The following is a 17,241-nucleotide window of genomic DNA, read 5'->3' as shown; positions in this document are numbered from 1 at the left end:
TGAAGGATAACAATTACATATCTGTATATGATAAATTATTTAAAAAAATATGCACAAAAAATAATATTGAAGTGGATAATTTGAATAACGACAAAACATTATCTTTGATTATAACACTGTATTAATAATATTGTAAATAAACAACAGTCATCTTACTGTGCTTATCAATGCTAATAAGATTAACAATGAAATTTAACTTACTTGTGAATTATTTCTCCTACGACCACACTTATGTCCAGCAACTTCTGGATTGTCTGTTTTCTCCAGCCAATTTTATGAGTCTTAGTTGCTCGCTGCCTCGTTATTACTATGAAATCCATCCCCAAAAAGTTATTCCTTTTCATGTGGATCCATATGTCATCAATTTTCACGCTGCCCTTAATAATTCCAAAATAATTCCAAGATCTTCACATAATTATACATTATCTTATAAATTACTGAATAATTGCTGGAACATTCTTTTCCACAACAATGAAGTTAACTATGTCATTAACAAGTTGATCTCTAAGTTCTAATGAAAATTCCCTGAGTGTAGGCAGACAGCAACTTACGCTGAACAGGGCGTAGATGCTATCTACACAATCTTTTCTATTGAGATATCTTTTCTATTGAGATGTGGACCTTCGTAGCTGAATTTTCAATAAGGAAGATTTTACTACAAGTGAAGTAGATCTGACAATAAATTTCATTCAAAATATACAGCCAATTAATTTAAACGTACATGTTAGTCTGGCAAATTCATTAACAACGTTGTCTTCCTTATGTGATTTCATAAGAGAAAAAAACCACTATCATTTATCAAATGTTTACAGATCAAGACACATTCAATGGAGTATTGTTACAATTATAATAAAGTTTACACTAATATTTACCATACAGTTTATATAAGGTAAATGCTTAATAAATTTGTATCAATTATTATATATGTTGGAACAAACCTTATTGATTTGATATCTGATATATATCAGGTATATCATCTATTCCTGGGGTTGCCTATTCTGTGCCAACAGCAAAAGACTTATATGACACTAGATTTGAGTTACTAGGCCACCGGCCAGCATATACTCGTACTATAGCCATTGCCAACAACACTCCTGTGTCCCTGTAAAATCCTTCTTGTAGTGCTGAAAAAATGAACTGAATACCATTAATCTGATTGAAATCTTGTCTTAAAAACCATCACTCCTCAATTGTGTGTTTTAAATTCAGAGTGGATTCCCATAATTATATTGTCAAGATTTAAACTCTTATAATGGGATTTAAACTTTAAAATGCAGATTTAGTGATTTTCTATTAAGAATAAGTTTACAGTTTGAATAAAGGTTACATGGGGTCAAAAACTAGGTCACAAACCCCAAATATGAATTAACATTGTTAACACTGGCTACTGTTTTGAACCAAATGTCCTGGAAATATGTCAGAAAGGAAATGTTGTCTTTGGTGATTTCTAGGACAGGCTGGAATATGGGTCATCTGTGGTCGTTTGGGGTCACACAGTCAAAGTATTGAAACGCCTTGTAATCACTCAAGGAAATACTGTTCCACTCCAAATATCCTTGAAAATGGGATTGATTCTTCATAATAAGGTGGACGATATAATGGCCTTCATGGCCCTTTTGTTTTTGTTTCATGCAATTGCTTATATGTTAATGAGTATTTATAGATAAAAATGTTAATATAGTAATTATAGATTATAACTAAAATGGCCGCCACACATGCGCAGTGCGTGATGCCAAACCGTCTTCTGCACTACTCATACAGTTTGTTTTATTTAATCCATAAATGTATTGATACACAGTATTATTTTATAACCTTCATAATCAGTGGATTTGTATTGCATGAATTTATTATTGCTAAGTCTAGCATTTTGTTTCACGTTTTTGTATGATTTATTTGTGATGTTAATTTATTTTGTTATTTTACCTTGTTGCCAAACATACTGTGAGTTAAATATTTTTATCTCGACATTTTTTCTAGAATGTTTTCATTTCAAACAAATGATGAAAATCCTGACTTGTTTCTTCTTTATTCATAGAGAATATATATGTTTATTTATTTATGTGTTTCTATTTTGTATTAAAGTATGTACGGGGACTTCTGGCTAACGATAGGCGACTTGAGGGGATATATCGAAGCTTCACATACTTGTTTTACATATTATATAACATGATTTTGGTACAGGTCCAGTTACCCTAAGTCACCTTTTTACAGAGTTATGACCCTTTCGTTACTGATAAAGCATAGAGAATAGTCGAAAACGCTGTCTTATAGACGGCTCTTGTTCATTTAGAAAAAGCTCTCAAAACTAAACTGTTTCTGTTTTTCCTCAATATATATTTAATGAATACATTGGCGAGAGAATTATTTGCATTTTGCAGCAGTTCTAGTTAAGTTACTCAATTGCTCTAGTCTTATTTATGTTAAAATCGTTCGTTACTAAGTCACTGATTATTATTTAACTGTTTGTATATGTAATATATGTACACAATGTAATAAATAATTTATTCATCAAGTGCTTTATTTTTTCTGTGTGATAAATAGCCTACGATAGAGCTTATAAACACAATTTAACCAGATATTCATCCGCCCAAAAAGAAGTGCATTGTACGGTATTTAATAATGCAAAATTTCCTAGTGGTTCGGTCCGTCAACAATTTCTTTAAACAACTTCTCCTCCTTAAATACGTGGCCAATTTGTTGAAACTTTGAAGGGATGTTCCTTGCATGAAGCTCGACAAATTTGTTGTTCAAATTGTTCGGACAAAGGTGAACATCATGTCTGATTGAACATTATTTCCGTAAAAATAAATTTCAAACAAGATACATGTTTACGTGTATAATGATATAATGGATAAGACCTTGTATTTACAGTTTATTATGAAATTAAATAAACGCACTTAAAGCACTAGAATGAAGCCCGTACATTAACATGTTTATTCCAAAAGAAAAGGTGGTTCTTGTAAAGTAAAAGAAGTGATAACATCAAAATAATGTCATGATTTGAATGCCAACTTTATTCTTAATTTAAATATTATTATTTGTAACACATGTTTATCTTAAAGGTATTGAACTTGAACTTGCATTGTGCCCTAAATAACCATTTGTTTGCTGTTTTTCTTCTATTTTTGTCCGGTTTGAAGTCGCACCGATACTGTGTAATGCTCATGTGGCAACTTTCAGCTTTACTGGTGAAATAAGACCTCGGGTGCCCCCATCCATAATGGCGAAATAACAGAGTTATGTCCCCATTTTAAAGAAAGAAACATGCACTATGTTTACTCATTGAAACATTCCAATATACATTTTAAATAAAAATCTTTTAAACTTTGAACAATTACTGAAATTTAACGTTGAGCATAGTTACTTGTTGAATGACATAGAAATTGTACTCTTACACAGCTGCAACACATATGTCAGACTTTCCGTGGGCCTCGTGTTATACGGGTTCCGATGCGCCCCCCGATTTAGAGATATGATAGAGGACTGATAAATAAAATCCGAGATTTAAATTTTGAAAAACATAAGTTCTTTATTCCGTGACAGTCAAGATGGAATCTATATATATTACAATATATGATAAATAATTATAATAATCATTCAGTAATTGTAATATTTAAATTAACAAATACATGATATGGGGAATTGAACAATAACTCGCTTTGCATGTGAGAAGATACCGAGATCTAGGTCGCTGATACAATTTCTAATCAACCGATATTTATAAAAATGAACTTTTTCATAGCTTTGAATTGAAACTGATGATTGATAAAATCAATTGTATCAATATAAATTATGTGACAAATCTTACTTGTGGAACAATTTATTAATAACTAAAGTAATAGTATTTTATTTACAAATTAATATATATTAAGTTAAGAACTTGGATTTAACATTTCGTTTAAAGCAAAATCTAAACATTTTCTTATGACAATTTAATTTACTTCTACAATAAGAAATATTCCAAGACCTCAGTTATTTAAGTTACAATAACATGAAATAATATAAAATACAATGATTATTTAATATGCAAAGTATTGAAAATGTGCAAAATATAAAATTAAAACATACTTGAGAAAAACAGCTTAAGATAAAATAAAACATATTTTTTACAGTGAAGCATTGAATGGATATAGAAAAATAAGTAACTCAACATACCTGATAAATAAAACCCAAGATTTAAATTTTGAAAAAACATAAGTTCTATATTCTGTGACAGTCAAGATGGAATATGACTTCACAGAATTTCTGACCAGTATATATACATACAAGAAAGTGAAGCTGATTTAATGATAAAGGAATATAATTATTGACGCATTTAAAAAGGGAAAGGAAATAAAACAATCACATAGTCAATAGATATGTGATTGCAGATCTGATCATTATTTCCTAAGGGCCTAAAATCCCTTGATCATATAAAAAGTATTGTCACCTAGAACCATTAACATCCCTTTATATTTACCTTTAAGCAGGATATATTAATTTTGCGTTTTAATCTGTAGACTTAATCTTAGTTATGATTTAAGCTTGACACATTGAATGTGAAATGTAACAATAGTTGTGAAATGTAACAATAGATGAAACAAAAAAATAAGTACACAATTAAATGAATAAGAAAAAATAACTTAAAGTAAGAAAGAGAAGTTAATATTTATATATAAACTATACAAAACAAAAAAAAATACAAGATAAATTTAGATTATAACACTCGTCCAATACATGTTTGACAGCTATGTACTCGTTCAATAGAATTCAGTAGTGTAACCTCAAATAATCACAACCTTTAATATATATCAAAACCGAAAAATAAATTAAAAAATATATATAATTTATTTGAATTTAAATTTTTCGAATTTAAACATCCAGAGCCACATATTGCTTCCTGACAAAAGGCAGTTAAAGGCGGCGGGGGATATAGAAATTGTCTCCGTGCGTCTGTCCTTTAACTCTCACGATACAGTAATAATGTGGCTAGAGGGACAATAGGTAACTGTTCTTTCTCTTTGGTGTCATGTAATGCTTTTATAGGGCTATTCTTATTTGTGTGGCTAAGAGAACAACATAGTAGCCACATTATTACTGTCCCGTTAGAACATCCGTCCTTCCGTCCCACATTTTTATCTCAAATGTATTTGAGGTATCAACTTGAAACTAGATAGGTGTATAGATAGATCGTATTGAGGAGGAATGCTGTGTACAAGAATAATAACTCTACCCTGCATAACTTTTCAGATATTGCCCTTTGTTAAACTTAATTTTTGTCCAGAGCATAACTCAAAAAGCCTTCAAATGAGATATCAACATGAAACTATATAGGTGGATAGATCTAACTCAAGAGGTGTGCAGTGCACAAGAATGATAACTCTACCAATCATAATTTTGAGTTATTGCCCTTTGTTATGTTTCGTACTTTATTATTCACCTGAGCGGAGCATAACTCTTTGTCTTTGAAATGTCAACATGAAACTTCATAGGTGGATAGATCTTATTGAGGTTCAAGAACTTTATAATTTTTTGAGTTATTGTCCTTTGTAATTTTTCATACTTTGTGTCCGGAGCTTTTCTCAAAAAGTGTAAGAGGTATCAACTTGAAACTTCATAGGTGGATAGATTATATTGAGGAGAAGTGCAGTACACAAGAATGATAACCGACTCTGCATTATTGTTCATGTATTGCCCTTTGATATTTTCAGCCATCAGTATTCCCACAGGTTTCAAATCTGTAATCACTTCAGCCATACCAAAAGACCTCTTAAATATATATTATTCTGCTATACTACACATAAATTCTTCCAATGAGCAAACACATTGGGCGGGGGATGGCCATGAAAAAAAATACAGTAGAAAAAAATGTTTAATTTCTTTTATTAAGATTTGAAATTAATGTACTGATGATGGCATGTGTGTCATGTCCAGCATGTGAGTGGTGCCTTCTAAGCAAAGAGTTCTGTGTGAGCTTTGTTATGATGTGTGACTCATGTTTACTATTTGTGCCATGTTTGTCAGGTCAGTGCTTGCGTCATATTCGCTGTGTACATGGTGTACTGTTTGTAAGGTCTGTGTGCGTAGTGTACTACATGTCCGTGTCAGTGTGTCTGTGTTAGTGTTTTAGTAGTTTGCTACATGTCTGTGTCAGTGTGTCTGTGTTAGTGTTTTAGTAGTTTGCTACATGTCCGTGTCAGTGTGTCTGTGTTAGTGTTTTAGTAGTTTGCTACATGTCTGTGTCAGTGTGTCTGTGTAGTTTGCTACATGTCCGTGTCAGTGTGTCTGTGTTAGTGTTTTAGTAGTTTGCTACATGTCTGTGTCAGTATGTCTGTGTCAGTGTGTCTGTGTTAGTGTTTTAGTAGTTTGCTACATGTCCGTGTCAGTGTGTCTGTGTTAGTGTTTTAGTAGTTTGCTACATGTCCGTGTCAGTGTGTCTGTGTTAGTGTTTTAGTAGTTTACTACATGTCCGTGTCAGTGTGTCTGTGTTAGTGTTTTAGTAGTTTGCTACATGTCCGTGTCAGTGTGTCTGTGTTAGTGTTTTAGTAGTTTACTACATGTCCGTGTCAGTGTGTCTGTGTTAGTGTTTTAGTAGTTTGCTACATGTCCGTGTCAGTGTGTCTGTGTTAGTGTTTTAGTAGTTTACTACATGTCCGTGTCAGTGTGTCTGTGTTAGTGTTTTAGTAGTTTGCTACATGTCCGTGTCAGTGTGTCTGTGTTAGTGTTTTAGTAGTTTGCTACATGTCCGTGTCAGTGTGTCTGTGTTAGTGTTTTAGTAGTTTGCTAATGTCCGTGTCAGTGTGTCTGTGTTAGTGTTTTAGTAGTTTGCTACATGTCCGTGTCAGTGTGTCTGTGTTAGTGTTTTAGTAGTTTGCTACATGTCCGTGTCAGTGTGTCTGTGTTAGTGTTTTAGTAGTTTGCTACATGTCCGTGTCAGTGTGTCTGTGTTAGTGTTTTAGTAGTTTGCTACATGTCCGTGTCAGTGTGTCTGTGTTAGTGTTTTAGTAGTTTGCTACATGTCTGTGTCAGTGTATCTGTGTTAGTGTTTTAGTAGTTTGCTACATGTCCGTGTCAGTGTGTCTGTGTTAGTGTTTTAGTAGTTTGCTACATGTCCGTGTCAGTGTGTCTGTGTTAGTGTTTTAGTAGTTTGCTACATGTCCGTGTCAGTGTGTCTGTGTTAGTGTTTTAGTAGTTTGCTACATGTCCGTGTCAGTGTGTCTGTGTTAGTGTTTTAGTAGTTTGCTACATGTCTGTGTCAGTGTATCTGTGTTAGTTTTTAGTAGTTTGCTACATGTCCGTGTCAGTGTATCTGTGTTAGTGTTTTAGTAGTTTACTACATGTCCGTGTCAGTGTGTCTGTGTTAGTGTTTTAGTAGTTTACTACATGTCCGTGTCAGTGTGTCTGTGTTAGTGTTTTAGTAGTGTACTACATGTCTGTGTCAGTGTGTCTGTGTTAGTGTTTTAGTAGTTTGCTACATGTCTGTGTCAGTGTGTCTGTGTTAGTGTTTTAGTAGTTTGCTACATGTCCGTGTCAGTGTGTCTGTGTTAGTGTTTTAGTAGTTTGCTACATGTCTGTGTCAGTGTGTCTGTGTTAGTGTTTTAGTAGTTTGCTACATGTCTGTGTCAGTGTATCTGTGTTAGTGTTTTAGTAGTTTGCTACATGTCCGTGTCAGTGTGTCTGTGTTAGTGTTTTAGTAGTTTGCTACATGTCTGTGTCAGTGTGTCTGTGTTAGTGTTTTAGTAGTTTGCTACATGTCTGTGTCAGTGTATGCGTAGTGACCTACCTGTCTACATGTGACAGGTGTTGATGTAGTTTTCTATGAGAATGCTTAGTATTTCTGTGTGCCAGTAATGTCATGTGTGTCACTGCAGAGTGTAAGTACTTTCAGACATGTGTTTTAGTAGTGTTATGTGTGTTATAAGTTTGTGTCAGTAGTTTTCTGTGTCAGTTCAGGAGTAGTGTGTGTCAGCAGTAGCCAGTGTCAGTAGTGTTCTTTGTGTCAGTGTGTCAGAAGTATCCTGTATGTCTGGACAGTGCTCAGTAGTGTTCTGTTATAAGTAGTGTCCTATATGTCTGGTCAGTGCGTCAGAAGTGTCCTATATGTCTGGTCAGTGCGTCAGAAGTGTCCTATATGTCTGGTCAGTGCGTCATTAGTGTCCTATATGTCTGGTCAGTGCGTCATTAGTGTCCTATATGTCTGGTCAGTGCGTCATTAGTGTCCTATATGTCTGGTCAGTGCGTCATTAGTGTCCTATATGTCTGGTCAGTGCGTCAGAGGTGTCCTATATGTCTGGTCAGTGCGTCATTAGTGTCCTATATGTCTGGTCAGTGCGTCATTAGTGTCCTATATGTCTGGTCAGTGCGTCATTAGTGTCCTATATGTCTGGTCAGTGCGTCAGAGGTGTCCTATATGTCTGGTCAGTGCGTCATTAGTGTCCTATATGTCTGGTCAGTGCGTCATTAGTGTCCTATATGTCTGGTCAGTGCGTCATTAGTGTCCTATATGTCTGGTCAGTGCGTCAGAGGTGTACTATATGTCTGGTCAGTGCGTCAGAAGTGTCCTATATGTCTGGTCAGTGCGTCATTAGTGTCCTATATGTCTGGTCAGTGCGTCAGAGGTGTCCTATATGTCTGGTCAGTGCGTCATTAGTGTCCTATATGTCTGGTCAGTGCGTCATTAGTGTCCTATATGTCTGGTCAGTGCGTCAGAGGTGTCCTATATGTCTGGTCAGTGCGTCAGAAGTGTCCTATATGTCTGGTCAGTGCGTCAGAGGTGTCCTATATGTCTGGTCAGTGCGTCATTAGTGTCCTATATGTCTGGTCAGTGCGTCAGAAGTGTACTATATGTCTGGTCAGTGCCTCATTAGTGTCCTATATGTCTGGTCAGTGCGTCAGAGGTGTACTATATGTCTGGTCAGTGCGTCAGAGGTGTACTATATGTCTGGTCAGTGCGTCATTAGTGTCCTATATGTCTGGTCAGTGCGTCAGAGGTGTACTATATGTCTGGTCAGTGCGTCATTAGTGTCCTATATGTCTGGTCAGTGCGTCATTAGTGTCCTATATGTCTGGTCAGTGCGTCATTAGTGTCCTATATGTCTGGTCAGTGCGTCAGAAGTGTCCTATATGTCTGGTCAGTGCGTCAGAGGTGTCCTATATGTCTGGTCAGTGCGTCAGAAGTGTCCTATATGTCTGGTCAGTGCGTCATTAGTGTCCTATATGTCTGGTCAGTGCGTCATTAGTGTCCTATATGTCTGGTCAGTGCGTCAGAAGTGTCCTATATGTCTGGTCAGTGCGTCAGAAGTGTCCTATATGTCTGGTCAGTGCGTCAGAAGTGTCCTATATGTCTGGTCAGTGCGTCATTAGTGTCCTATATGTCTGGTCAGTGCGTCATTAGTGTCCTATATGTCTGGTCAGTGCGTCAGAAGTGTCCTATATGTCTGGTCAGTGCGTCAGAAGTGTCCTATATGTCTGGTCAGTGCGTCAGAAGTGTCCTATATGTCTGGTCAGTGCGTCAGAAGTGTCCTATATGTCTGGTCAGTGCGTCATTAGTGTCCTATATGTCTGGTCAGTGCGTCAGAAGTGTCCTATATGTCTGGTCAGTGCGTCATTAGTGTCCTATATGTCTGGTCAGTGCGTCAGAAGTGTCCTATATGTCTGGTCAGTGCGTCAGAAGTGTCCTATATGTCTGGTCAGTGCGTCATTAGTGTCCTATATGTCTGGTCAGTGCGTTATTAGTGTCCTATATGTCTGGTCAGTGCGTCAGAAGTGTCCTATATGTCTGGTCAGTGCGTCAGAAGTGTCCTATATGTCTGGTCAGTGCGTCAGAAGTGTCCTATATGTCTGGTCAGTGCGTCATTAGTGTCCTATATGTCTGGTCAGTGCGTCAGAGGTGTCCTATATGTCTGGTCAGTGCGTCATTAGTGTCCTATATGTCTGGTCAGTGCGTCAGAGGTGTCCTATATGTCTGGTTAGTGCGTCATTAGTGTCCTATATGTCTGGTCAGTGCGTCAGAAGTGTCCTATATGTCTGGTCAGTGCGTCAGAGGTGTACTATATGTCTGGTCAGTGCGTCAGAAGTGTCCTATATGTCTGGTCAGTGCGTCATTAGTGTCCTATATGTCTGGTCAGTGCGTCAGAGGTGTACTATATGTCTGGTCAGTGCGTCAGAAGTGTCCTATATGTCTGGTCAGTGCGTCATTAGTGTCCTATATGTCTGGTCAGTGCGTCAGAAGTGTCCTATATGTCTGGTCAGTGCGTCATTAGTGTCCTATATGTCTGGTCAGTGCGTCAGAAGTGTCCTATATGTCTGGTCAGTGCGTCATTAGTGTCCTATATGTTCTGGTCAGTGCGTCAGAAGTGTCCTATATGTCTGGTCAGTGCGTCATTAGTGTCCTATATGTCTGGTCAGTGCGTCAGAAGTGTCCTATATGTCTGGTCAGTGCGTCAGAGGTGTACTATATGTCTGGTCAGTGCGTCAGAGGTGTCCTATATGTCTGGTCAGTGCGTCAGAGGTGTCCTATATGTCTGGTCAGTGCGTCAGAGGTGTACTGTGTGTGTCAGTAGTGTGCTGTGTGTCTGGTCATTTCGTCAGTAGTGTCCTGTGTGTCTGGTCATTTCGTCAGTAGTGTCCTGTGTATCTGGTCATTTCGTCAGTAGTGTGCTGTGTGTCTGGTCATTTCGTCAGTAGTGTCCTGTGTGTCTGGTCAGTGCGTCAGTAGTGTCCTGTGTGTCTGGTCAGTAGTGTCCTGTGTGTCTGGTCAGTAGTGTCCTGTGTGTGAGCTTGTGAGTACTGTTGTTTGTCAGTTCAGTGTTTGCGTGTTTATAAATTAGTTTTTTTTTAGTTTTTTTTTCATACGAAAGATTGTTAGTAATTTTTAGTGGAGTAGCGGGAGATCGAACTCACAACCCCTAGACTTGTAGTCAGACAGTGTTACCACTGCACCACAGCGCACGCTCTGATTTATAACTATTTTGGAAGTTCCTATATACATTATCACATAAGTGGCCAAGAAATTGAGCAATTATGCGATTGAATTTTCACACCTCAATTATTAATGTAGCGGTAAGGTCTAAAGTGTTCACAATGGATGGCTGACATTCGTGTCCTTGCTCGAGGGGTTTTAATAAAAGACTTTACACACACAAAAAAAAAAAACAACAAAAAAATACCCATCAAGCAAAATAGTTTTAGTTTATTAAAATCTTGGTAAATTTTATCTATTTGTTTCACAATAAAGTAACAGATATATACTTGATAATTGGTCATCTCCTTTATTCTGTGTTTATAAACGTAAGCTGTTTCTAATTGTTCATGCTGGTGATAATGGATTGAATTATCAACTACCATCTGTTAAATAGTTTGGAACTATCAGCTAGTAGGTAGTTGGTTATTCAATATTTAACTACCAACTACCTACTAAATTGACGCTCACTGATATATCATTATAAATTGTGTTATTCTTAATTATTAGTGGTCGTTATTTACCTCCGACTGTTCAGTCAATATAGCTCGTGAAAAATGTATACATGTAGTATGTTTGATTAAAATCAATTCCATCCTTGATTTAATATTTAATTAGGTCTTTTCTGAATAACGAATAGACACGGTCGAGCAGCATTGCTTGATAAATAGAAATCTACTTTAATATGAACGCAGGACATCCTAGAGTCTATTTATTCATCGCTGTCCAATGGAGAGTAACAGGTTTACTCATTGGACAATGATTTTAAACAAAGAATACATTTTATCTGTGACTTTTGTCTGTTAAGTGATACATATGAAATGGAAAAATATTATATTTTAATGAATGGAAGAAAATGTGTGTGGATTTTTGTCGCTATTTGTACGTGCTTAACAATAGGACAATATCGCTCATGTATATATTTTACAGAATTGGATCCAGATATAAATAAAGCTCTTTCACGTGTTCGACAATCACTTATAGGTAACAAAGCGTCTAGACAAGGTGATTCTCAGCCAAAAAGAAGGCAATTAACATGGTTTACAAAAAGTAATTATTTTAATAGCACGTTATCCTCCGTAGAAAATGCAAGGGCTGCACTTTGCCTACTTACCGTCAGAGCGGATCGGCACTATGATTTGATGTCGTTTTTAAAAAATTTAAATGTTTGCGAGAATCACCATTCATATCTAAGACAAAAGAGGTCCGTAATTATTGAAATTGGAGGTAAGAACATTTTCATTTACAATTTGAATAAAACGAAGAACTAAAGTCTTATGTTCCTCACGGGTCTGACAAAATTCACGCCACACCGGATGGAAAATTAAAAATGATGTATTACAGAGCAGACGCCACATACATTCAAGATTGATAAAAAAATATACGGTCATTTTTTTTAAAGAAACATTTTTTTGTCATAGTCATGTTTAGCTGAATTGACTATATTTTATATATATTTATATATAGATATATATTTTAAAAGATTGAATGTTATGATGATGGCTAACACACGGTTGAAAAAATTAAGGATAAAAGATAAATCTGCATAAAATATAAAAATACTGTCCCACTCTTGTTACTCTTATTATAAATTAAATATAACAAGTGAATTCTGGTGGATATTTCCAGAATTTTTCTTATCATATTTTCATTTTAAACATAATTAAAGACAGTTATTGAAATCCCTCAAAATTATCATGTGTTTAAAAAAATGATTTAAATGGGACATTACTCTTACAATATATATTGGATTTATAATTCTTGCATGATAAATATAAATACGATCAGAGACATAGATAACAGAGATCATTGAAATATCACTCATGCCTATCAAAAAGTGAAAAATGCATTTTGTAGAAAATAAAACTTAATTGATGTACAATTTATCCTTTAATATTATATACCATTTGAAAGGTAAATCTTTTATCTATTGCTGCATGTTAAAATATTGGTAATTTTTCATGCCTTACGCTTAGAAAAACATGGCAGAACATACCCACTGAGACAGTTTTTTGTCACATGAATAATTTTGTAACAAAAATTATTATAGTAGTTCTCTTTAAAAAATTATGTAAAATTTATTTAAATGAGAACTGTAAATATTTTTACCTGGAGCAATAGACAAATGCCTAAGCTTTCAGAAAATGTTTTAATTTACTGATTTTGATATCTGGTTAATAAGTTTTACTTGCTACAAGCTTTAAGTTTAGCAGGCACGCGTGATATTTAACTGGCTAGGAAGTTGCCCATCTCTGTTATCTATGTCTCTGATGCAATCATTGAAATCCTTCAAAACTTTTCCTGGTACAGTGTATTTTGTTCTTGTATTGCCTTACAAAACTTCGATTATTTTTGTATCAATTTCTGTTGCTATTGATTGACTTTATGTTATACTGTACTATAGACTGCTTTATGATACTTATTATTTATCGATGGCTAGCGCAATTAATATTATGACAAATATTTCCGCCTTCTTAAATCGGTATAACTAATTTCATGCTTAAAATGAAAAACTGAATGATTACTTATACTTTTTTGGTATTGTAGATATGTGATCTATCTCATCGATAAAGGAAGATATTTCATTGGTAATGAACATGTAGATGATATGATTTATCCTATATTATACTGTAATACTATGAGGTTATTATACTTTATTCAATATAAAAATGAATTATGTAGAACGAAAACATTTCAATTCAAACAATATAACTCATATAATATTCAAAATATTAAATATTATTACAAAAAGTATGTATATTATTACAGAGCGTAATTGACAGGTTACAATGTTAATTAAGTATGTAATTAAGGTATTTCTTGTTTTGTATTTTTCAGAATCACTGTATTGAACATTGGACTCGGAGAAAAGACTGCTACGGTAAATGTTGACGTCAAGGGAGAAGCAACAAATGTTTTTAGAAAAAGGTGGAAACAATACCGTGAAGCTTATACGCTCAATTGATTTCTTTACAAATATTGGCGTCGGGATTTTTGACATTGACCTTCTTACGATGGATTGTGAAGGTTGTGAACTTGAAGTCTTAGAGAGTCTTCTAGAAAACAACATGATAAACTATTTCAAAAATATTCAATTTGAATCCCATGGTCACGTGATGGGGTTCAAACGTAACGATTGGCAAAGACGCTACTGTGTAATTCAGGAGTACATGTCACGCTCACACAGGTTGACATTTCAATACAAGCACGTGTGGGAAAACTGGAGACGATTAGATTTAAAATGAGAGACCATATGGCAATATTTCAAAGAACGTTTGATAAATTGTCCTAGTTTGTTAGTTTGAGTAAAATTTGAGAAGGAAAATAGTTGAGAATCAATTTGTCCTAATTTGTGAAAAGTTTGAGAATGAAAATTAGTGCGGATATAGAATCCAGAGGCTATTGTCTGTTAAATTGCCCTCTTATTTACATGGCAGGATTATTATCACAAGCTAAATTGCCGTATTTGACATGGAAGAAATACCTTTATCTGGTAAATTGACCTCTATTACATGACAGGAATACAATTATCTTGTATACTGTGCTTAAATGCATGTCAGAGATAGTCCGTAAATTGGTAGAAATTCTTTTATCTGTTAAATGGCACTCTTAAACAAAACTGGAATACTATAATCTGGTCTATTTGTTTACTAAATTGCGCTTCAATACATTGCAGGGATATAGTCAATGGTAAGATTCAATCTCTCACATGGAAGGAATATTCTTATCTGGTAAATTGCTATCTTATACATGACAGGAATACTATAATCTGGTCTATTTTTACTATTACTAAATTGCGCTTCAATACATTGCAGGGATATAGTCAATGGTAAGATTCAATCTCTCACATGGAAGGAATATTCTTATCTGGTAAATTGCTATCTTATACATGACAGGACACTGTTACCTGGATAGCTGCATTTTCAAACATGGCATGTTCTTATCCGGTAAATTCCCCGCTTAAACATGACAAAGATACTATCATTTGGTTAATTGCCCGCTAAAGCATGGCAAGGATACTATTATTTGGTAAATTGCCCTCTAAAATAAATACACGGCAGGAATACCATAAGCTGGTATATAGCCTTTTTTACATGTCAGGGATACTGTTACACATGACCGAAATAATCTTACCTGGAATGTGCCCTTTGATACATGGCAATGGTACTATTATCTGGTATACTGCCCTTTTAAAATGCATGTGAGGAATACTTTTACCTGATAAATTACCCTCTAATACATGGTAGGGATACCATGTTCTGGTAAATTGCCCTCTTAATTATACATGTCCGTAAATTGCCCTCTTATACATGTCCGGAATACACTTACCTGGTACAGTGCTCTTAAAAAACACGACAAGGTTCATTTATCTGGTAAACTGCCCTCTGATACATGACAGGAAATTTACATCTGGTAAATTGCCCTCCAATACATGTTAGGAAATTTACATTTGATACGTGGCAGGGATACTATTCATTGGTTAAGTGCTCATTAACACATAGTGAGAATACGCCTACCTGGTAAATTGCCTTCTTATATAGACATGGGTACTATTAACTGGTACATTGCTCTTTGATATATGGAAGGAATACTTTGATCTGGTTTCACGTGGCAGGAGTATTCTTACCTGCTAAATTGCCATCTAATACATTGCAGGATTATTCACACCTGCTTAAATTGCCATCTAATACATGGCAGAAAAACGCTTACCATCTAAATTGCTATTTAATACATGACATGAATATTCTTACCTGCTAAATTGCCATCTAATACATGTCAGTAATATTCTTGCCTGCTAAATTGCCATCTAATACATGGCAGAAAAACGCTTACCTGCTAAATTGCTATTTAATACATGGAACGAATACTTGATAAAGTACCCTTTTATCCATGACAGGAATCTTTAAACCTTCGGGATAAATCAAACAGTACAAAGTAGATTGGAAATGAAATTGATACAAGGTCAAAAGACTCAATCCGTTGTAAAAAAAGTCTTAAGAATTCTTATATAGAATATTTAGGACAAAAAACAATGGTGGGCCGACACCAAATAGATAATAAAATTGTATATCCTGTTTACAAATGGCAAATGTTGATAAAGTCTTGTTTATATGAACTTCCTCCTGATACAAGATAAGGTGACCAGGAGCCAACTGTTAAAATTATAACAAGTTTTATGCTATGCATATATCTTGTAATAATGCACTTGATTGTCCAACAGTATGAAGCATGATAGAATGCTATATATTTTAACCATACATCATATGCATTCTATAACATGCGTGTATGTTTTTAACGTCGATTTTAATTGGATAATTTTGACGTTTATATATTCTACGTTCATGGCTGCTTTAATTTTATGTTGTATAATTGTTTTCATCAAATAATCAATTTCATTGATATAAATATGAATATAAAGATTGTTTGCCTTAATGTTAGTTTTACATTATTGTGAGTGTAATGTTTTGTTCTTTTGTGTATGTGATGAACAAGATGACAAATGCAACCTACTCAATGATTTTGTAAGAACATTATCAACTGAACAATAATTGAAAATATTATCTAAAATTAGTTTTTCAACTACCAATTCTTTTTTATGGTGGCCTGAAAAGGACGGTATTAAACCGAATTTTCATTTGCGCGTGCACTTTCATACATTCAGACTACTTTTTGTGTATTTTATTTGTATATTGTACATTTTTTTGAAACATAATTTGATCAATATTATCATTAATGCCCATATTTACACCAATAAACTAACGAGGAGAGTGACAGAAAGTGCTACAACAGTCTAAAATACTAAGTGCAATATCTTAAAAAAGCTTTACATAACCAAAATTAGCCTCTATAAAATATAAATTTTTAAATGACCTCAATTTGTCGAATATATTACGGACTTCAACATCTATCATTTTTTGAACAATTACTGTTTATTACAAGTAAAAATGTTGCTGCAAGGCAACATTATTACATTAGCTATATACTAGAAAGCTATTTTCCGACATTTTCAGACTATCCTTTAACACGCAAACAAACAACCTGTGTAGAATTATAAAAATTAGATTAAGAGGATCAGTGTTCATATTTGATAAAAGTTGTAAAATAAATTAAAGTTAAGGGTTAAAGGCAATGTATAATGCAAATACACTTTCCTTCCTCATGCTATTATTTTGAAGAAATGAGTTGAAAATTGCTGGTCAAATGAAGTTTTAATGAATTATAACATATGTTTGTCTGGTTATTGCGAGTCGAAAAAATTTATTATTTTGGCTCAACTTTATTTTTCCTCAACAGGAGCACCA

Source organism: Ruditapes philippinarum, unplaced genomic scaffold (genome assembly GCF_026571515.1).
Source record: "Ruditapes philippinarum isolate M1 unplaced genomic scaffold, ASM2657151v2 ctg8880_1_1_1_1, whole genome shotgun sequence".
Classification (NCBI taxonomy): domain Eukaryota; kingdom Metazoa; phylum Mollusca; class Bivalvia; order Venerida; family Veneridae; genus Ruditapes; species Ruditapes philippinarum.
Note: the sequence above shows the minus strand (reverse complement) of the source record.